General features: G+C 41.9%; 1 protein-coding gene and 1 long non-coding RNA gene across 4 annotated transcripts in view; one reads left to right on the forward strand and one right to left on the reverse strand.

Annotated features, from left to right (window-relative positions):
* The window catches only part of LYST (lysosomal trafficking regulator), a 511246-nt gene extending 494783 nt beyond the window's left edge, over window positions 1–16463 (reverse strand). The window contains exon 1 of one of the 3 annotated variants that reach the window (XM_072141114.1): window positions 16380–16463. The gene's annotated coding sequence lies outside the window, so the exon portion shown is untranslated. The other 2 variants (XM_072141113.1, XM_072141115.1) reach the window with 2 other exon arrangements.
* Window positions 16464–16486: 23 nt separating this feature from the next.
* LOC140121478 (uncharacterized) overlaps window positions 16487–22090 on the forward strand; it is a 78960-nt gene continuing 73356 nt past the window's right edge. The window contains exon 1 of the long non-coding RNA XR_011854110.1: window positions 16487–16582. This is a non-coding gene — a long non-coding RNA (uncharacterized lncRNA). The remainder of the gene's footprint in view (window positions 16583–22090) is intronic.

Raw genomic sequence — 22090 nt, forward strand, 5'->3', positions numbered from 1 at the left:
TTTACCATGTAAGCCTGCTGCACACAGTCTCGTCTTAACAGTTAGTGTAGAGTCTCGGTGTCTGCTGCTGGAACTTTGTGGCATTGACCTGGTCTCTAATCTTAACCTGAGATTTCCGAAGCTGGCGACTATGAATTTATCCTCTGCAGCAGAGGCGACTCTTGGTCTTCCTTTCCTGGGGTGGTCCTTATGTGAGTTAGTTTCTTTGTAGCACTTGATGGTTTTTGCATTCGTTTTTCTTTACTTAGCTACTTTTTTTTCTAGCCATAACACAAATGGCTATTCAGTAGGACTAACAGCTGTGCATCCACCTGACTTCTGCACAGCACAACTGATGGTCCCAACCCCATTTATAAAGCAAAAAAATCCCACTTATTAAACCTGACAGGGCACACCTGTGATGTGAAAACCTTTTCTGTTTCACATGTTTTTGTTAAGAATATAATACCACATGTGTTAATTCATAGTTTTGATGCCTTCATTGTGAATCTACAATTTTTATAGTCATGAAAATACCAAAAACTTTGAATGAGAAAGTATGTCCAAACTTTTGGTATGTACAGTATGTGATATGTCCTCACATCAGAGGGCTATTGCTTTGCATCTGTGGAACCTAGAAACACACTTATTTCCTATGAAAGAGGATAATCTTTCAATTAATCCAAATTTGTGTTTCTAGGTGTCAGGGAGACATTCACGATAAAAGTGAGAATTTCAGGTACAATTTTTATATTTAAAAATAAATAAATCACTCCCGACTGCAATTTAACAGTTAATATCTCCAATATGTAACAGCAGGTCTCCTGCTGCGGATCGCGCTGGCATACTGATAGTGTGAGGGGATCCTAAGACGATATAGATTGTCCTTATGCGGTAACGGCCCGATAATAAGGACAATCTATATCGCCTTGGGCCGTCAAACAGTTAAAGCATTTGAAGGTTGTAACCATTTCTAGTGACACAGGGCAGAGGTTCTAAAAAAATCTGGCTTGGTCTTAAAGCCCTAGAGTGGCTTTGTCCTTAAGGGGTTAAGCTATATATCATGTGTGCTTGAAATTATATTTGAATATTATATGGGAGTTGGATTCCTTCCCGAAGTGCACCTATTATTGATCAGTGTTCTGCTACACATAATAGGCTATTAACTGTCAAACGCTAAAGATTAATTGATCATTATACAGTTATATTACACACAGTCTCAAAAAACATATCATACGCGAAGAGTTAAAGCCTCATTTTTACTTGGAGCCTCATGACATATCATCTCTACTCGCAGACAGTGTCATAAGACTGTTCAAAAATAGAAACTGTTAGTGCAAAATGCTTTGAATGAAACTCCAAGTCATATGATTCTTTGGTTAAAGAAATAATAGAAATGCATGAATAGCCGTACTGCTGATATCTTTGCCTTCTGAAAATAAGTGCAGCAACTAAAATCTTATCAAGTATAAAAAAAAAAAACCTGTTTCACTGTATCTAGCAATAAATTAGTAGCCACCATGAAAGACTATATTCAGGTGTGGAATATCTTTGCTCATGGTTGATCAGTTAAAATAAATATATTATCCCTCTCCTCACTGTGGATGACACTACTAATGGCAAAAGAAATTCCTTTGGCGTTCAGGCTCTGCTAGATCATCAAAAAAATCCCTCAGAAAAGTGGGGACTCTGGCTGTGGTGTGAAAAGAAATCAACAGTGTCAGTGAAGAGGATAGCTTGACTGTGTACTGCAGCTACCCACCTCCATGACTGAAATAGAAAATTAATAAAAGTATTTTTTTTTTTTACAAAAATGCTGGCTCTTAATCCATGGATGAAGGCATCAATGGCACATGTACAAAAGAAAACTAACCCATTTTCAAATCTGCAACCCTCAAACTATCAAACAGCTTTTAGGAAGATTGTTAACCTCTTGAGATCTTCATAGTAATTGAATCAAAATGGAGGTGAAATTTAGAATGGTCACATTTTGCCGGTGATATGTTCATTTAGCCCTAAAATGTACACATTTCCTGTGATGGCATATTTTTTTGCAGGATGAGATGCTTTTTCCAGGGTTACCATTTTCGGGTTGTATCCCCATTGTTGAAAATTTAAGAACTGTTTTTTTTTGGGGGGGGGCAGGAGCAGAAAAGCATCAATTCTTTACTGGATTTTTACCTTTTTGTGTGGTAACCGATTAACCTAATAATCATGTTATCTTTATTCTAAGGGTTCAATACGATTATGGGAATACCATACTTGAATATTTTTTTCTTACGTTTTGCTACATTTGCCAAATAAAACCCTAATGTGGAGAAAAATCTATAATTTTTGCATTGCCGTCTTCCAGGTGGCATAACATTTTTGGCTATGGAGCTGGTTGACATGTTGTACTTTGCACCAGTATCATTTTGTATAAGCCTAGTTTTTCAGCACAAAAAATGTGCTGAAAACCCCAAACTCGGCTTATACTCGAGTCAAAAAAATAAATCAAAATTCGCCTTTCTGGCGGCACCCGTAGATCTTCTGTGCGATCCATCCGGTATTGTTGTGCTGCACGTCGAGGAAGGGGCTGGCAGGCTATATACACTGGGGCAGGGGCTGGCAGGCTATATACACTGGGGCAGGGGCTGGCAGGCTATATACACTGGGGCAGGGGCTGGCAGGCTATATACACTGGGGCAGGGGCTGGCAGGCTATATACACTGGGGCAGGGGCTGGCAGGCTATATACACTGGGGCAGGGGCTGGCAGGCTATATACACTGGGGCAGGGGCTGGCAGGCTATATACACTGGGGCAGGGGCTGGCAGGCTACATACACTGGGGCAGAGCCTGGCTGGCTACAAACTGGAGAGGCTGTGACCAATGCATTTCCCACCCTCGGCTTATACTCGAGTCAATAGGTTTTCCCATTTTTGTGGTAAAATTAGGGGCCTCGGCTTATACTCGGGTCGGCTTATACTCGAGTATATACGGTACATGTTTTTTTTATCACTTTTTATTGCATTTTTTGTTGGATTCAATCGTTTTTTTTTTTTTTACGGCGTTCATCGTGCGGGTTCAATAATGATTTACTTTTATTCTACAGGTTGCTACGGACGTGGTGATACTATGCATGTGGGGTTTGTGTTATGATTTAGACTTGTTTTAATTGTCTCTTTATATGTTATGGGGCTATGGTCATTTTTAATGATTTATTGCTTTATTTATTTTTACTTTTTTACTGTTTCCACAACAGCAGACTCCGACTGCGGGTGTTACACTGGGGTGTCGGCTATGAATTACAGCCGACACCCAGTGTATCCCGATGCCGGCATCAGCTCTGTGTCGGATATATCGGACGCTGAGCGCCAAGTCACTGATATAAGCACTTCCACATATAACCTTGCAGCAGGTTGTTAAAGGAAACCTACCACTTTCCAATAGTACTTTAAGCATCAAATCAGGGTGAGCTGGTGCCGGAGCATGTTTCGTTATGTTCATAAACCGCTGTAATGCTTTTAAACACTTTAGTAATCTTTATATTGGAAGCAGCTTCAGCGCATGGTGGTACGCGCTTGGCGAAGGTATGCTCCAGCATATCCAGATGCTTAGAAGAACTATTGGAAAGTGGTAGGTTTCCTTTAAGAATTTTACATTGACCCTGCTAAAGAGAAGCAGAATCAGGTCAGGTAGAGACTGTGTACGGCTGCTGCACTGATTGGGGCCTCGAGCTCACATACAGAACAGGTCAGCTGTACCTACTTAACCCCTTAAGTACACAGCCATTTAGTAGCTTAAAGAGGTATTCTCATCTGGGCATTCACATTCAGTTTGATAAATCTGCCATATATAAACATTTCTTCAATTGGATGTTATTAACCCCTTAAGGACGCAGGGTATTTTCGCTAATTTCTCGCTCTCCATCTTCAAAAATCCATAACTTTTTCATTTTTCCGTGTACAGAGCTGTCTGAGGGCTTATTTTGTGCGTAACAAATTTTACTTTCCCATGATGTTATTTATTATTCCATGCCATGTAGTGGGAAGCCGCAAAAAAATTCCAAATGTGGAAAAATTGAAAAAACTGCATGTGCGTCATGTTCTTGTGGGCTCAGTTTTTACGACTTTCACTCTGCGCTCCAAATAACACCTCTACTTTATTCTTAGGTTCCGTGCGATCGCGGTGATACCAAATTTATACAGGTTTTATTGCGTTTTAATACATTTTCAAAAATTAAACGAATGTGTACAAAAAAGAAAAAAGGTGAGGTGTCATTTTTTGCGAAATGAGCCGACGTTCTCATTGCTACTGTTTTGAGGACTGTGCGACATTTTGATCATTTTTAATTACATTTTTTATGTCATCTAAAAAGGTGTAAAAGTCGCGTTTTGGACATTTGGGCGCCATTTGCCGTTCCGGAGGTCACCGTCGTCAATAACCGTTTTTATATTTTGATAGATCGGGCATTTTGGGACGCGGCGATACCTAATGTGTCTGTGATTTTTACTATTTATTATATTTTATATCAGTTCTAGGGAAAGGGGGGTGATTTGAACTTTTAATATTTTATTATTTTTTTACATTTTTTAAACTTTTTTTTTTTTTTCTTTTTTCTCCCACTATTTCTTAGACCCTCTAGGGTACATTAACCCTAGATGGTCTGATCGCTCCTGCCATATACTGCAATACTGCTGTATCGCAGTATATGGCATTTCTGCTCACTATACATTACAATGAGCCACAGGCTCATTGTAATGCATATGCAGAAGCCATGTATCCTCGGGTCAAACGAAGACCCAAGGCTACCATGGCAACCGATCGCCGCCCCCCGATGACGTTCGGGGGAGCGGCAATCGGAGGTAAGATGGCGGCGTCCACGCGCCGCCAAATTTAAAGTGCCGCCGGCGACTTTGCCGACGGCAAAGAAAAGGTTAACACCCGCGATCGGTGCAAGCACCGACCGCGGGTGATAGCGATGGGTCTTTGCTGCGATATGCAGCAAAGCCCATCTCTGTATGAAGAAGGCTCAGCCCGTGAGCCTTCTTCATACAACCTTCACAGCTCCGTGGCGGATATATCCGTCACGGAGCGTGAAGGGGTTAAAAAAAATGTTCCCGTGTGAAGATAATTTCTCATAAATGTAGCCATGTTGTCCCTTAGAAACGAGATGGCTTCCTCGGGTACGGCCACCTCTGCTGGAGGGATTACACAAAGAAACAAAAGGTTTTTGTATATGAAATGTCCGGGAGTTACTGCATGTCCCACAGCCGTCCTGTGGTAATGATCGCTGAATCCAGGAGGTCAGACAGGACTCAATACAGCATGTCTGGCCACCGCTGCCAGAGTGTGACGTGGTTGTAACCGAGGAAGCCATCTCGTTTCTAAGGGACACCATGGCTACATTTATGAGAAATTATCTTCACACAGGAACATTTTTTTAATAACATCCAATTGAAGAAATGTTTCTAAATGGAAGATTAGTGAAACTGAATGTGAATGCCCAGACGAGAATACCCCTAAGGCTTTTTTGGATTCTGACCTGCAACTCTTTATATGGTTATAACTTTTCATCACTGTTACTTATCTAAACGATTCTAAGGCCGTTTTTTCACCACATGTTGTACTTCATTTTAGTGGTAAATTTTGGCTGATTATTTTGTAAATAAACGCAAAAAACTTTAATAAAAAAATTATTAATTTTTAGATTTAAAAAAAAGCCATTTACGAAATTCGAAATCGCGTTTTCATGCAGATTTACCACCTAAATAATTAGCAGATTTACATTTACCAAAAGTCTACTTTACATTTTAATAATTTTTGAAATGTTTGGATAATTAATTTTGACGTCACGCGGCTTACAAATCGAATAGCGATTTTCCGTATTTTCAGAAATGACTATTTTGGGGATAAATACTGTATGAAATTTTACATATTTAGCATTAAAACCCCCCTATATAATCAACATTTTCAAATCTGCACCCCTCAAGCTATCAGAAACAGCTTTTACGAAGATTGTTAACCCCTTGAGATCTTCATAGTAATTGAATCAAAATGGAGGTGAAATTTAGTTAGAAAGGTCAAATTATGTCAGTTAAACGATCATTTAGCCCTAAAATTTACACATTTCCAAAAGATTAAAAGGAAAAACCCACCATACAATTTGTTCTATAATTTCTCCTGAGTGCAGAGACCCCCCACATGTGGTTGTTACTTGTGTTATGGGCACACAGTGAGGCGCAGAATGGAAGGAGCACCCTGCAGCTGCCAGGATTTTAGTTTCCTCATTGGCCCCTTTTGAAGACTATAAAATTTTCGCTTTTTTGTTATTGGGGCCATGTGACGGCATTTTTTTTTGCGGGATGAGATGGTTTTTTTTCAGTGTTACCATTTTGGGGTTGGTATCACCTATTGTTGAAAATTTAGGAACTTTTTTTTTTTAGGTCACGAGTAGAAAAGCATCAATTCTGCACTGGATTTTTTACTTTTTTTTATCGTGTTCACCGTATAGCCTAATACTCATGCTATCTTTATTCTATGGGTCGATGCGATTACAGGGATACCAACATGAATATTTTTTCTGTTTTACTAAATTTGCCAAATAAAACCCTAATGTGGGGGAAAATATAATTTTTGCATCGCCGTCTTCCAAGTGGCATAACATTGTTACGTTTTTGGCTACAGAGCTGGTTGATGGCTTGTTTTTTTGCGGGACATGTTGTACTTTGCAGCAGGGTCATTCTGGAGTACATATGTTTTGTTGATCACTTTTTATTGCATTTTTAGTGGGATATAATAGGTAAAAATAATAATTTTTGGTGGGTTTTTAAAGTTTTTTTACGGCGTTCATCGTACGGTTTCAATTGTTATCTAGTTTAATTCTACGGATTGTTACGGACGCGGTGATACTATATATGTGGGGTTTGTGTTATGATTTAGACTATTTTGAGCGTTCTATGTCTCTTTATATGTTTTGGGGCTTATGGGCATTTTTAGTGATTTATAAAGTTATTTTTTATTGAAAAACATTTTTTTTTACATTTTTTACTTGATCCACCATGGGACATGAACAAGCAATCATATGATTACATTAGGAAATATTTGATGCAAGGAGGCAGGGGTGTGATGCCAGTGGAGCAACAATTTGTATTGATTTTCCTTGTATGTTGTACACAAGGAGGTCTGAGCTGCATATTGCCATATTCGCTGCCAAGTCTCTTGTGGAATTGGGGTCCCCATTATTTCCTCCCACTTATAGCCATAAACGGGTGAGATGGAAGAGCCTTTGGGTCAGGATGTAACAATAACAAATATATGGCAGAGATTAGTCCTGCGGTATGTGTCGTTGTTTTGCATACATATTCGAATATTTGGAGACTTTATCTGTTTTACTCAGTTTGAAGAAAGTGGCGTATTTGCAGGTAATGGAGGTGAGAAGATTGCAGGATGCTATATTTATCCTGGAGCTGTTTGAAGGGGAGAATTTTTAGGGTCATGTGGTCTACTATATCCGCAAATAGGAACAGGCACTTCTCATGCCACGGCCTCACAGCCCTCCCTGTCATAAAGTCCTCTGTTTCCGGGTTGTAAAGAAAAGATTGCAGTGAGGAGACCTGCAAAGCAAGTGGGAATTTAGCCCTACAAGTGTTCCATATGTTTAGTGTGAACGCTATAGGGCCTAACATCGGAGTACGAGGGGAAATGGGCTTCTGAGACCATAAATATGAATTGGGGTGAGCCATCATTTTTCGATTTCCATCCATTTTGAATAGGCCCAGAGTTGTGACCATGCTGGGATGCGCCTCAAGTGTGCCGCCCAGTAGTATTTTATTAGGTCAGGCATGGATAGTCCTCCCTTCGACTTATGCGATAGCAAGACAGATTTAGCTACTCTGTGTCGCTTCTGCGCCCATACAAAGCGGATAAGGGAGGCTTGCAGTGATTTAAGCACCTTCATGGGTGCCGGAATTGGGAGAACTTCAAAGAGGTACATTAATTTGGGTAACACTGTCATTTTGACAGATGCTATTGTACCAAAGAAAGATAGTGGTAGACCATTCCACCTAGCTAGTAGAGATCGGATCTCATGAAACAACTTTGGGAAATTTTGTTCATATAGTGTTTTATAAGATGGGGTGAGGTTTATCCCCAAGTATTTCAACGCGATTGTTTTCCAGGAATATTTATAGCTAGATTTAAACAGTGTTACCATATCTTCCGGGATGTTAATGGGCAAAGCTTCAGTTTTAGATGGGTTTCACTTTATATCCAGAGAGGGCTCCAAATTGTCGCAGTCGTGATGTTAAGTTGGGTAAGGATATTAGGGGCCTTGTCAAAGTTAAGAGTATGTCATCTGCAAATAATGATAGTTTAAACTCTTTATTTCTAATATGGATACCCTGTATGTCAGTCTTGACGGATTATAGCCGCTAATGGCTCTATACATAGGACAAAGATGAGGGGGGATAGGGGACACCCCTGGCGCGTACCGTTGCGAATCTGCATGGGCGGGGATGAGGCATGTGGTCGTTTTATAGACGCTGTCGGGTTCATATATAATCCCTGTACGGCTCGTAAATAGGACCCTCGTATCCCTACATGTTTTAGGACCTGAAACATAAAGGACCAGTTCAGCCTATCAAAGGCCTTTTCAGCGTCCAAGCTAAGCAATAGGGCCTGTTCGTCCATTTTATTCACTGCATCTATAAGGTCTATCGCTCTCCTCGTGTTATCCCCGTCCTGACGGCCTGGGATGATCCTACCTGGTCCTTATGGATCAGTTGTGGAAGCCACTGTATCAACCGGTTGACTTGGATTTTTGTGTATATCTTAAGATCGGTATTGAGGAGAGCGATGGGTCTATAGCTGGCACAATCTACTAAATCTTTTCCTGGCTTGGGGATCAGGGTGATGAATGAGCGGGTTGCAGACTGTGGTGAGGTCTCGTCTGACATATAGGCATTAAAAACCTTCACCATGTGTGGCAAGAGGACTTGTAAGAATGTCTGATAGTAAAGATATGTGAGACCGTCAGGCCCTGGTGCTTTCCCGTTTGGTAGATTCGTTACTACCCCTTCTATCTCTTCTGCTGTTATAGGGGCATTAAGTAGTTTGACGGCGTCCGTCGGTAACCGGGGTAGGGAGCAGGAGTCCAGGAACTCGTTCAACAATTTTTCCTTTTCTATTTCTGATTGGGGTAGAGAGTCTGGTAAGGAGTACAGGTTAGAAAAGAACTTATGAAACTGTCCTATCTCTGTTGGGTCATGTAGTAAAGTTCCCGTATTATCCCTAATGATTTGTGGGGCCTGGTGAATTATCTTTTCTTGTAACTGTCTCGCCAGGAGTGTGTGGGTCTTATTGCCCCTTTCGTAAAATCTCTGTCTAGAGAATGTCAGCAATTTTTCTACCTGTTTGAGTTGAAGTTCCCTGAGTAATTCTCTGAGTTCTATTAATGTTCTCAGTCTCCCTATGGAGGGTTTAGTGGTCAAGTTTGCCTCTGCCACCACGATCTCCTTTCTTAATTCCAGCTCTTGTCTCATCCTGTCTTTTTTTGTCCTTACCCCATGGTCTATACAATGTCCCCACATCACTGCCTTGTGTGCTTCCCATAAGGTTGATTGTAATGGGACCGAGTCTTCATGGAATTGAAAATACTCGTTAAGCGCCACAGTGAGAGCTTCTTTAATGTGTGGGGCTTTCAAGAATGCCTCATTTAGTCTCCAATGGCAGGTGCGTGTATGTTGGAAGTCGTCCCTCAGTCTCAATGTCACCGATGCGTGGTCTGACCACGAGATGGAACCCACTTCCGCATCGTGCAACATGCGTAAAATTTGGGTATCCCCGAAAAAATAATCAATGCGAGTGTGGGTACCGTGTGGCGGTGAGAAAAAAAAGTGTATGCCTTATCTTTAGGTCTGCAAACATGCCACAGGTCGTATAAAGCAAAGCGTCTTATGAATTTGCGGAACGCAGTAGCCATATCCTTTTGGGACCTTCTCGTAGGGGTATTTGCAAGTGCTAGTCTATCCATTGTTTCAGATTAAAGTCTCCTCCTATCAATAGAGGTGCAGGTGGTAATTTTGAGATTTTATTCAGAACCCTGTTTAGAAATCGTATTTGAGAAGAGTTCGGGGCATATATATTACAAAGGTGTATTGGGTTCCCATTAAGCTTACCCTGCAGTATAATATATCTACCCATAGTCTGAGACTGACGAGATCCCTTGCACCGGACATGTGGCAGACAGGAGGAACGCCACCCCTGCCTTCTTGCTGTCATGTGATGCTACATAAGACACAGGATACATATGATGGCAAAGGCAAATGTGCCTTTGCCATTTCCTGCAGGGTCTCCTGCAGGAAAACTATATGCGCTTTCTGCAATTTAAGTTCTTTAAGCAGAAGTCTTCTCTTTGCAGGAGAGTTCAGTCCCTTGACGTTAAGTGTGAGGATCTTTACCATGTTGTAAGAATTATTAGAGCCTTACCCCAAATGAAAAGGATACCAATGTTGTCTAGTCCGAGCTTTTGTAGTCACAAGGGGTGCCAACTTATTGAGGGTGGGTGGGACCTGCTCCCCAGATCAATCAACTTAAACCTCAAGTATCAGTGTTTTCCAGGAGATGATAGTCTCCCTTTCCGGTATCTGCACTGGAAACAATGGGAGGAGGGAATCACAAGACAAGTTTGACAAATAAGACGATACTAACTTAGTATATATACTCAAGGGTAGAGACTACCTTCTCACCCTTGGGTGGGGTTCTATACCAACTGTCCCTGTTGCCTAGGCACCGGAATAAAGCCGGTTGGCCAAGGCTTCCCTACGATTACCAGAGAAGCCTAGGTACAACCCTTTGTGTGGGGGTAGTACGTGGTCTAAGCCCCACTCAATAAATTCTATTTGTAAGAAAACCAATTTCTATCCAACCATCGCGTTAACTAAATCTGGTACACAAAACAACAATGCCCTGATCCCTGGCACCTACTACTTCAGTTACAAAGTGTTCTTAGGGTGGTGGCCCTCTCTGGGAGCCCCCCTCCCCACCCCCGGCGGTCTTCTTATTTTCTTCTGTACAGTTTCCCATACTGGTGAAAGCGTAGGGGGTGGGTACGCAATTTCCCAGTCCTCAATATTTGCAACTGGGATGTCCCACGTGTTGCAGAAGCTTTCCAGGTCAAAATAGGAACGTAGGGTGGCTGATCTTCTATCTTTAGTTGCTGTGAGAGCGAATGGGAATCCCCATTTGTACATTATATTGTGCTGTCTCAGAATATCCAGTAGAGGGCGCAGGAGTCTTCTTTTCTGTAGTGTTATCCAGGATAAATCTTGGAACAGCTGTACCTCACGTGATGCCATTGCAGCCTTGATTAATTGTGGCTGTTTCCCCGACTCACCCTTCCCCTTCGGTGGTGGTGGATTAGTGGAGCCAGAGCACCCGGTCGCTGCTGTGGGCGACATGATTGATGGCGCCACGATCCTCGTGGCGCTGCGATCCACGGTCCCCTCCGTCTCCTCTCGTGCTGTGGAAGATGGCGGCCGCACGTGCTGCAGAGATTCGGCCGGCGGGGAGATCGGTTGCAGATAGCGGTCCAGAGGTCGAGGTACGCTCCGGTTCCGCTTCTGTTGTGGCGCGGGTGGTTTCTGCTCCTTCCCGGAGTGTTTTCGGAGCTTCGGTGCCAGCGTGTGCTCCTGCAATTCAGCGTAAATGGCACCAGGGATAAGGAGCTCTGGATTCACGCTGCCATCTTAGATGCTGGCTAGCCACGCCCCCTGCGCTGGCCTTTTAAAACTGCAAGCACTGGCGGGCACGCTGGGAAGCCGGGACGGGAGCAGGACCGTGGCAAAGTACGTGAGGATGGGGGAGCGGGCACCCGTGACAGTTTGTAACTCACATCTCCATTTGGCTAGTCTAACCCCCATTCTATAATAAGACTATATTCACATTTTCAGAACATGCTCTCCTGTCTGTATTCTAAATAACTACATTCACGTACAAATGTCAGAAAAAAAAAAAAAAAAAACACCCTGCACTTTTTGTACCCCATTAGGTTGAGTTCACACCTTTGCAGAGACATATCCCAGCCAGCGACTGGGACAATGACATCACAGGGGAAACACCTCGTTTATAAACGTCACCATGTCCGCCCTCCGCCAAGCGACATATGGGCTCAACGGGCTGTGTGGAGAGATTGAATACGCTGCATCTGCTCCCCATAGCTGTCCAATGCCTCCGCTGCAAACCGAAAACACATAGCTTTCTACATTTTTCCATCCCGCTTTTTTTTTTTTTTAACGTACAGGATGGATAATTGCAACAACTATGCCTCCCTCTGCAACTATTTGTCAATGTATACACAATGTGTAAGCGTATACATAAAACACGGTGTCAAATTTAGGGAGCAGCCACACGTTCAGTTTTTGAAGCCAAAATCAGGTGTGGATCATAATGGGTGAGGATTAGCTACTCTTCTATTTTCACTCCACTCCTGCATCTGAAAAACTGAATGTGTGGACGCACCCTTAGGGTGGTGGCACACGTGGCTTTTTGAACCCGTTTTTAGGTAATTTTTAAGCAGTCCATTAAAAACCGCATGTGGTTTATGACCGTTTTGTCAGTTTTCCAATTATCTTAAGATAATCTAATTGTTAAAATGCATTCGTTTAAGGACTGCTTAAAAACGGGCTAAAACCGGGTTCAAAACGCCACGTTTGCCACCACCCTTATAGTGTTGGACACGGGAGGCGGCATTGCAGGAGTTATAGACCCCTCCTTGCACACGGGAGGCAGTATAGCGGAAGTTATAGCCCCCCCTTGCACAAAGTCTTATAGCCATGTATCTGGAGACTTTGGCTAAGGCCCCTTGCACATGAACATATAGGGCCGCCATACATGTCTATGTCACCGTGACCAAAAAAAAAAACAAAGGACGTCCGATATTCTGCCATAGTACGGCGCTGGCACTCACCTTTTAATGGATGGGAAAGAGGAGGGGTGAGGAGCACTCACCCATAGGGTGCTGTCAAACAGTGCATTCTTAGACCGTTCTTGGACCGTTTTTTAAAGGACATCTATCACCAGATCAAGGATTGTAAACCAAGCACACTGACATGCTGGTCTGTGCCACCTCTGGCAGGATTTGCTCTTCTTTTAGCTTCTTATGACATGTTTTTACCAAAAAAAGGATTTAACAATCATGCAAATGAGCCTGAGGGGCTCCATAGCAGTTAATGGAGCCTGGAGCACCACAGGCTCATTTGCATACTTTTTAAAGTACTTTTTTCTTAAAAGCAAGGTCCCAAGAAGCTAAAAGAACAGCAGATTATGCTTTGGTTTACAATCCCTGATCTGGTGATAGATGTCCTTTAACCCCTTCCCGACATTTGACGTAATAGTACTGCATCGCGGGAGGTGCGTTCCCGCAAAATGCAGTACTATTACATCATGCTTCTGGCACTGGCTCCTGAACGGAGCCGGCGCCAGAAGCTGCGGGTGTCTGCTATATAATATAGCTGACACCCGCCTCTAACACCCGCGCTGACCGCGGCGTGCAAGGGCCATTTGAGAAGAATCTGAGACCCCCCCACTCACAGGACCCGGCTGTAACACACTGAGCATGCGATGTGTATTACACTGTGTAATGTGAAGAATAGCTTGAACAAACGATCAGTGGATCGCTTGTTCAAGCTAACCTGTAAAAGTTAATAAAAAAATATGTTACATTACATAAAATCATTTTTTAATAAAAAGAATTAAATAAAGTTAAAGTCCCCTAAACACAAATACAGGCAGTCCCCGGGTTACATGCAAGATAGGGACTGTAGCTTTGTTCTTAAGTTGAATTTGTGTGTAAGTCAGAATTGTATATTTTATCATTGTAACCCCAGCCAGAACCTTTTTGGTCTCTGTGACAATTGTATTTTAAAAATGTTGGGTTGTCATAAGAATCCGGATTAATAATAAAGCTTCATTACAGACACCTGTGATAACTGTTACAGCTGATTATTGTAGTCTAGGACTAAAGCACAATACATTACCAATATCCAGAGGTCCGTTTGTAACTAGGGGTCGTATGTAAGTCGAGTGTTCTTAAGTAGGGGACCGCCTGTATTCCCTATACACATACAATAAAGTGAGAAAAAAAAACACAAAGTCGCCAAAAAAACCCACATATTTGGTATCGCCGCGTCCGTAACAATCCGTACAATAATTCAGAAACATTATTGGACCCGCTCGGTGAACGCCGTAAAAACAAAACCCGAAAAACACGCCAAAAATGTACATTTTTCATAAAATCTCTACAAAAAAATGTTCTAAAAGTTGTGTATCAAATTTTGTGGAGCGTTTTGGTATTTTATCCACTGAGAATTTGTAAATTTTTTGAAAAACACATTCATTTAGCCAAAAAAATTTACTTTCAAAATTGCATCCGATTTTGTTTTAGCCCCTGTAAAACAATTAAAGGGTTAACAAACGTCATAAAAGTTGTTTCACATACATTGAGTGTTGTAGTTTCTATATTGGGGTAATTTATGGGGTTTTTAACTTTTATTTAGGCCTCTCAAAGTGACTTAAAACCAGAGCAGGTCCCTCAATAGCAGGATTTTGCGTTATGAAAATGTGAAAAAAAAAATCGCACCCATAACCCATAGACCCATAACATCCTACAAAAATAAGAGTAATTTATGTGGACATGGTTTTTTATGCATAGACATTTAGTGAATGTTAGTTATGTTTTTTTTCGCGGTTATGACTATGTATGTAAAAACTAGAACATTTTGAAGTTCGAAAATGAAGAATTTTTCCAAATTTTCACCAATTATCTGATTTTCTCATAAATAAATGCAAAACATACCACCAAATAACAACTAACATGAAGTACAAAGTGTCACGAGAAAACAATTTTAAAATCACTTGGATATGTTAAAGCGTTCCGAAGTTATAACCACTTACATTGACACAGGGCAGATTTGAAAAAATGGGCCGTGTCAGGAAGGTGAAAAGTGGCTTCAGCGTTAAGGGGTTAAACATGCAGTTTTGTATGTTTACCATGTATTTGGCTGGTGTGAATCTATTTTTCTTCATTATCTTACAATAGCATGGGACCACTTTAAAGGACATCTACCACCAGGATAAAAGACTGTATGCAAATGAGCCTGAACACCATAGGTGTTGATGGAGCCTGGAGGCTCTCAGGCTCATTTCCATACTGTTCTTCATCCTGGTGGTAGATACCTTTTAGCACCGGGCAGTTCTTATCCCTTCATATTTAAAACGGGTATTTCCACGAAGACAAGTTTCTTAAATATACAAAACAACACATTCTCCAATTCACTGTTATTAACAAAAATACAAAATTTCACAGATACAAGTCCAACCTGTCTCTATTAGTGCTGGTGCTCACAATTTCAGTTGTACACAATTTCTGACTTTAGGGTCGGCACAATCTTGCTTTACTGTCTGACACTGTTGAGCGGAGATATTCTCTGCTCCCTCCAACGGCCCCTCCCTACTGCATTCCAGGACAGAGATCCCACTGAATTCCTGCCAAAAAACATCATCAGCAGCCAGAGGAGAGCTACAAGCAGATAAGTTCTGTATCCAGGAATGGAAGGCACATTAGGTCTGATTGTGTGCATAGCAGACATGTAGCAATCACTGAAGATTGTCATTGTGTGTAATATGCACCTCATCTCTGATCTGTCCCTATATATGCCACATACTAGTACACTGTTCAGATTTTAAGTGAAGGTGTATATAAACCTGTACCCTGATAATCTAAACATACTTTCAGCTCACAAAACTACAGGGATCATACAGTATAGCGTCTGGTTAGAGAGTCCCCTCCCACACCCTGGAATTTTACACTGACCATCACTGAGTGATAATAGCTAAAACAGCAATAAAAATGAGTAAAATTGTAAAGTAAAGGGTTAAATCTCATCTTTAGTGTGTTAACATCACTATGGGATTGAAATTAGAGAGTTTTCCTTCATGGCCAACCTTCTTTAACAGCAACAATAATAAAGAAAAACATCTGCAGGGGATAAGAAGTTAGCAGTTCCTAGACGAAATGTATAAGGATACTATATTTATACAACTAATTGTATGGTAATGTATGCACTTTAGTTTGCATAATTGTAAAACAACTTTGGCTCTGTACTGTCCAAATGTCAAACGCCAAATATAATGCAAAACTTCGCCAGCTCTTTCCAATCATAGATAAAAACAAGAAAGCAAATATACATATCCTTTTACAATAGGTAACAAAGAAAGATGGTTCCCTTACCTAATCACAAGAAGCCAGAGACAGCACTCACATAACCCGCCAGACGCGGCCCTATAACGCAATCCAACTAATCATGCGCTGCGCATTTCCCTATCAATTCATCACCAAGCGTGAGATCTCGCGAGAACATACCTAAAGTATCGCGTCGGCTGCACGGAGTTTCAGTATCATTTTCTGCGCACGCGCAAAGAGGATACGAGCCCTAAAGCTTCCGTCGACAGTGCTATATTAAACGATTTGAATTGACGTTGTGGTGGCATACGCATGTCATCAATCTATGGCAATAAAAAAAAAGGATTTCGGATGAACCGAAAGTAGATAAGTGTACATAGAAGGTTAAGTTCACATCTGTCCTGGTTTTTCTTTTATCTGTTCCATTTTCTATTTTTTTTAAAATGTATTTGTTTTGGAAACCGCTTTAAACCCTTCGGCTTTAGGACCCGGTCTGATTTTTTTTTTTTTTTTAACTGCCCTGTGATGCTATAAGTGTTTTTAACTTATCCAGGGTGTTTTGAGATAGTTTTTTTTGTCACACATTGTACTTAAAATTAGTTGAAAAATTTGGATGGTATTTTCTGTGTTTAGCTATGGAAACTTGGTTCTGTTAGATCACAGTAATACAACATATTTTGAGGTTTTATTGTGTTTTAATATACTCGAGTATAGGTTGAGTTTTTCAGCAGAAAAAATACATTGAAAAACCCAAAATCTGCTTATACTTGAGTCAAAAAAAATATAAATTCAATACTCACCTTTCCAATGCCTCTGGCGGGTGTTCGCTTCTTTCTTCCTGCAGAGGCAGGTCGGTGCGATGTCATAGTCTCTAAAGTCAGCTGTGGCTGGTGTCAGAGCTGTGCGCTGCACAGACCTGCCCAGAGGTCGCATTATTGCGTCATAGACGCATGATGAGGCGCCGTTACCCCCCAAAATAATTGCCATGCGTAAAGTTACGCTTGGCAATTATTCCGCGAGCGCGCAGGCTGAGCGGCCCGGCGCGTGCTGTAAAGGCGGGGAATGGCTGTAGCGCGATTGCAGCGAGCGAGGGACTGCTCAGCAGGATACAGCGATCTCTGGGTTCTGTGAGCGCCGGCCCTGGGGGAGACATGTGAACCGCAAAGCTGCTGCTGCTCGTCCTGCTCCAGCTTTCAATGCCCGCAGCAGCGGCCAGCAGTTATGTGATCCTGGGTGAGTGTGAGCCGCAGCCGGGGTACACTGCACTCTATGGGGCAGATTTACTTACCCGGTGCATTCGCGATCCAGCGGCGCGTTCTCTGCGCTTGATTCGGGTCCGGACGGGATTCATTAAGGTAGTTCCTCCGCTGTCCACCAGGTGGCGCTGCTGCGCTGAAAAGCATCAGAACGCGCTGGAATTCACTGAACCGGGCTGAGTGAAGGTAAGTGCAAGCTCCGCGACAGATTTTATTTTTAAAATGCGGCGGTTTTCCCGAATCCATCGGGTTTTCATTCGGCCACGATCCCCCCCCCCCCCTGATTTCCGTCGCGTGCATGCCAGCGCCGATGCGCCATAATCCGATCGCATGCGCCAAAATCCTGGGGCAATTCAGGGGAAATCGGCGCAAATCAGAAATATTCGGGTAACACGTTGGGAAAATGCAAATCGGGCCCTTAGTAAATGACCCCCTATGTGTATGTGATTGTGTGCTGTGTGATGCTGTGCTGTGCTGTGTGATGCTGTGCTGTGCTGTGTGATGCTGTGCTGTGTGATGCTGTGCTGTGTGATGCTGTGCTGTCCTGTGTGATGCTGTGCTGTGTGATGCTGTGCTGTGTGATGCTGTGCTGTGTGATGCTGTGCTGTGTGATGCTGTGCTGTGTGCGTGAGTGTGCGCTGTGTACGGAGAGTGTGCTGTGTGCAGTGAGCAAACAGATGATTTTTTTTGTATAAATAGCGTCTATTAACATTATAAACAGCTATGAGATATGTATATGTATTACCCAGGGTCAGACTGGGGGGACTAGGGCCCACCAGTGAAACTGATTCTGGGGGCCCACCTACTGAAAATTGATATATTGAATGTCCAATTTTAGGCCTCATACATATAGACACAATAATACAATACAACTACATTGTCCACTGCACTATAGCAGTTAGTATTTTTTTATGCAAACATGGCATATGGTAGTGAAAGATTATATATTTAAAGAATTGTTCCATAGAAGAAACTATTTACCATGTAGGGGAAAATTTTGCATCGGGCAAACCGCATACTCACAGAACAGCAGCGTCAAACTGTGTTCATATAACATATATCGCCATGATGAAAGAAGTCCAATCCATTGTCCTGGATTCATGGACTGACATGGACATGTCATTGTAGCCTAAGGGTGCAGTCACACGTGGCATTTAACACATGGGTTGTAACAGCTGAAGAGAAACTTGCGTAATTAAATTGATTTTAACATTTGCGTTTACAAATTACAACTGTTAACCAGATGTTAACACACATACAAATTGTGTGAACATATGTATTTGTTAACATAGTGTTAACATATTAATGGTTGCTTTTTGTAAACGCAAATGTTAACAAATTTAATAGGGTTAATGTCTTTGCAGCTGCTGCAGTGCATTTTGAAACTAATGAGTTAAATGTCATGTGTTAGGGACCAGGACTTAAAGCAGTAATTTTCCAGTGGCTGGGGGGCTCATGCTCAAACTTAGCGTTGCAAAAGTGGAATTCTGCCTTTTTCCCCACTTTCCCCTTTTGTGGGAGTGGGGTTTAGACACAGATTTAGGCTTCCCACGTACTACAGATGTAGTTCTGAGGCTCCAAACAGTGATCTCGCAGCTTGTTTGTCATCAGCATGTGAGCGCACAATTATAGACGGCCAGAACCGCAAACATGGGAATGGACCCTCTCTGTATTTTGCAGTCTGGGCAGTTGGGTCATATACAGGGCTGTGGTATTGTGTGCATTTGCCTGTTGAGGTGAATGAGGACATGTGCTACCTGCTGATGCAATGCAAGTGCATGTCCCTATTTCAGTCCTAAACTTTGCACGGCTTGGTCCATTTCCCATAAACACATCACATAATTGGCAAATATTATTCAGTTTAAAGCTGCGTTCACATACAATGTTTACAATGGGGCACAATGACTAAGGGCTTTGCGCAAGTTTTATGTCTAACTTTGCACGTTCTTTCTAGTGTACACTGCTTGTACATGGATATAAGAAGTGTCCACGCCACATTTGTGTCACATGCCACCCTTTTGCGGTGCAGCTACACTAGTCATCATGTGACACAAATTAGGGGGCGTTCTGGTGCTTAGTTGGACTGTGCGCCCCATTTATCATGCAGAGTCCGACAGAAGTTGTTGTACACCCCATGTTATAGGTGTACCAAAAAAAGTGGTGTCCTCTGTTAGGCCAGTGCAGGGGACGCCAGATTCATGTGTAGTGTAGTTTGCACTGTTCTTAGTAAATTTGCCTCAGTGTGTTTTGAAACACAATACAACAGCTATGTACAGCTGCATATTGCAGAATATGGTAGGAACAACACCTCCTTTCAGTCTGCAATTACAGTTAAAAAAAAAAAAAGAGAGTCAAGTCATTCCCTTCCTTAGAAATGACAGAAAAATAAACAAACATAATCCTAAACATGTTAAGTATCGCTGTGTCCCAAAATATCTGATCAATATATAACGGTGGCAGAAAATAACACTGAGGGGCAGATTTATTAAGTGTCTAAAAGTCAGAATATTTCTAGTTGCCCACGGCAACCTATCACAGCTCAGCTTTCATTTTACCAGTGCTCATGAATATTTTGAAGGGAAGCTGTGATTGGTTGCCATGGGCAACTAGAAATTGTCTGGCTTTCAGACACTTGATAAATCTGCCCCTGAGAATGTCTGAAATGCCATTTTGCCACAGACAAAAATTTTATAAAAAGTTTTACTATCCTCAAAATGGTAACATTGATACCACCATCACGTGCTGCAAAACGTAACAGCTACGTACAATGAATTATGAAAAAGTTATTAGCGTCTGAAAGTCCCGTGAAAAACAGATACCTAATGGGGAAAAGCATAAGAGGAACAAGAAAAAAACCAATGTGGCTAACTAGTATTGTAAGGAAAGCAATAATCAATAAGATAAGGCGTTTAAGGTGCTAAAACGTGAAGGTAGCGATGAGGCATTACAGGATTATAGAGAGAAAAATAAATTCTGTAAAAAGCAGATAAAGGCCGCAAAAATAGAGACTGAGAGAAATTTTGCCAGGGAGAGCAAAAATAATCCCAAATTATTTTTCAAGTATATAAATGATAACAAACTAAAAACAGAGAGTGTGGGTCCCCTTGGAAATAACATGGGGGTCATGGTGGAAGGAGAAGAGGAAAGGGCCAATCTACTGAATGTCGCCTTCTCAACTGTCTTTACCCAGGAAAATCCCCTGGTGGAAGACACAATGAGGAATAATGTAAATTCTTTTTGGAATGTCAACAGTTTAACCCAGGAAGAGGTACGGCGCTGCCTCGCAACCACTAAAATAGATAAATCACGGGGCCAGATGGCATACACCCCTGGGTTCTGCATGAACTATGTACCGTGATAGACAGACCGTTATTTTTAATATTTAAAGATTCACTGAGGACTGCTTATGTTCCATAGTACTGGCGCATAGCAAATGTGGTACCAATATACCAAAAAGGATCAAAAAGCGATCCTGGAAACTACAGACCCGTGAGTCTAACGTCTGTGGTGGGGAAAATATTTGAGGGGTTTGTTAGAGATGCTATCTTGGAGTATCTCACTGTGCACAACCTTATAACCCAGCGTCATCATGGGTTTATGAGAGATCGGTCCTGTCAGACTAATCTGATTGGTTTCTACGAGGAGGTAAGTTCAAGACTGGATCTTGGGGACGCTGTGGATGTTGTATATCTAGACTTTTCAAAGGCATTTGACACCGTGCCACATAAAAGGTTGGTATATAAAATGAGACTGCTGGGAATAGGGGAAAATCTGTGTATTTGGGTTAGTAATTGGCTTAGTGATAGAAAACAGAGGGTCATCATTAATGGCACATTCTCAGATTGGGTTGACGTTACCAGTGGAGTGCCACAGGGGTCAGTATTGGGGCCACTTCTTTTTAATATTTTTGTTAATGACCTTGTCGTGGGTTTACACAGTCAAGTTTCAATATTTGCAGATGATATTAAGCTGTGTAAAGTAATAAATACTGAGGTCGATAGTTTAGCATTACAGAGGGATTTGTGGAAGCTTGAGGAGTGGGCAGAGAAATGGTTGATGAGGTTTAATGTAGATAAATGCAAAGTTATGTACTTGGGCCATGGAAACAAAAAGTATAATTATGTTCTAAACGGTCAATTACTTGGTAAAACTGGAGCTGAAAAGGACCTGGGGGTATTGGTGGATGGTAAACTTAATTTTAGTGACCAGAGCCAGGCGGCTGCTGCTAAAGCAAATAAAATTATGGGATGTATCAAGAGAGGAATAGATTTTCATGATAAAGACATAGTTTTGCCCTGATACAAATCCCTGGTCAGACCACACATGGAATATTGTGTATAGTTTTGGGCACCAGTGTATAAAACGGATATAGTTGAGCTGGAATGGGTGCAGAGGAGAGCAACAAGGATTATTAGGGGATTAGAATACAATGACAGATTACAAAATTTGGGATTATTCATTTTAGAAAAAAGACGACTGAGGGGAGACTTCATTACAATGTACAAATACCTGAGCGGACAGTACAAGGATCTCTCCAAAGATCTTTTTATACCTAGGCCTGTGACCAGGACAAGGGGGCATCTTCTGCGCCTAGAGGAGAGGCGATTTTACCATCAACATAGACAAAGGTTCTTT

This window comes from Engystomops pustulosus, chromosome 3 (genome assembly GCF_040894005.1).
Source record: "Engystomops pustulosus chromosome 3, aEngPut4.maternal, whole genome shotgun sequence".
Taxonomy (NCBI): domain Eukaryota; kingdom Metazoa; phylum Chordata; class Amphibia; order Anura; family Leptodactylidae; genus Engystomops; species Engystomops pustulosus.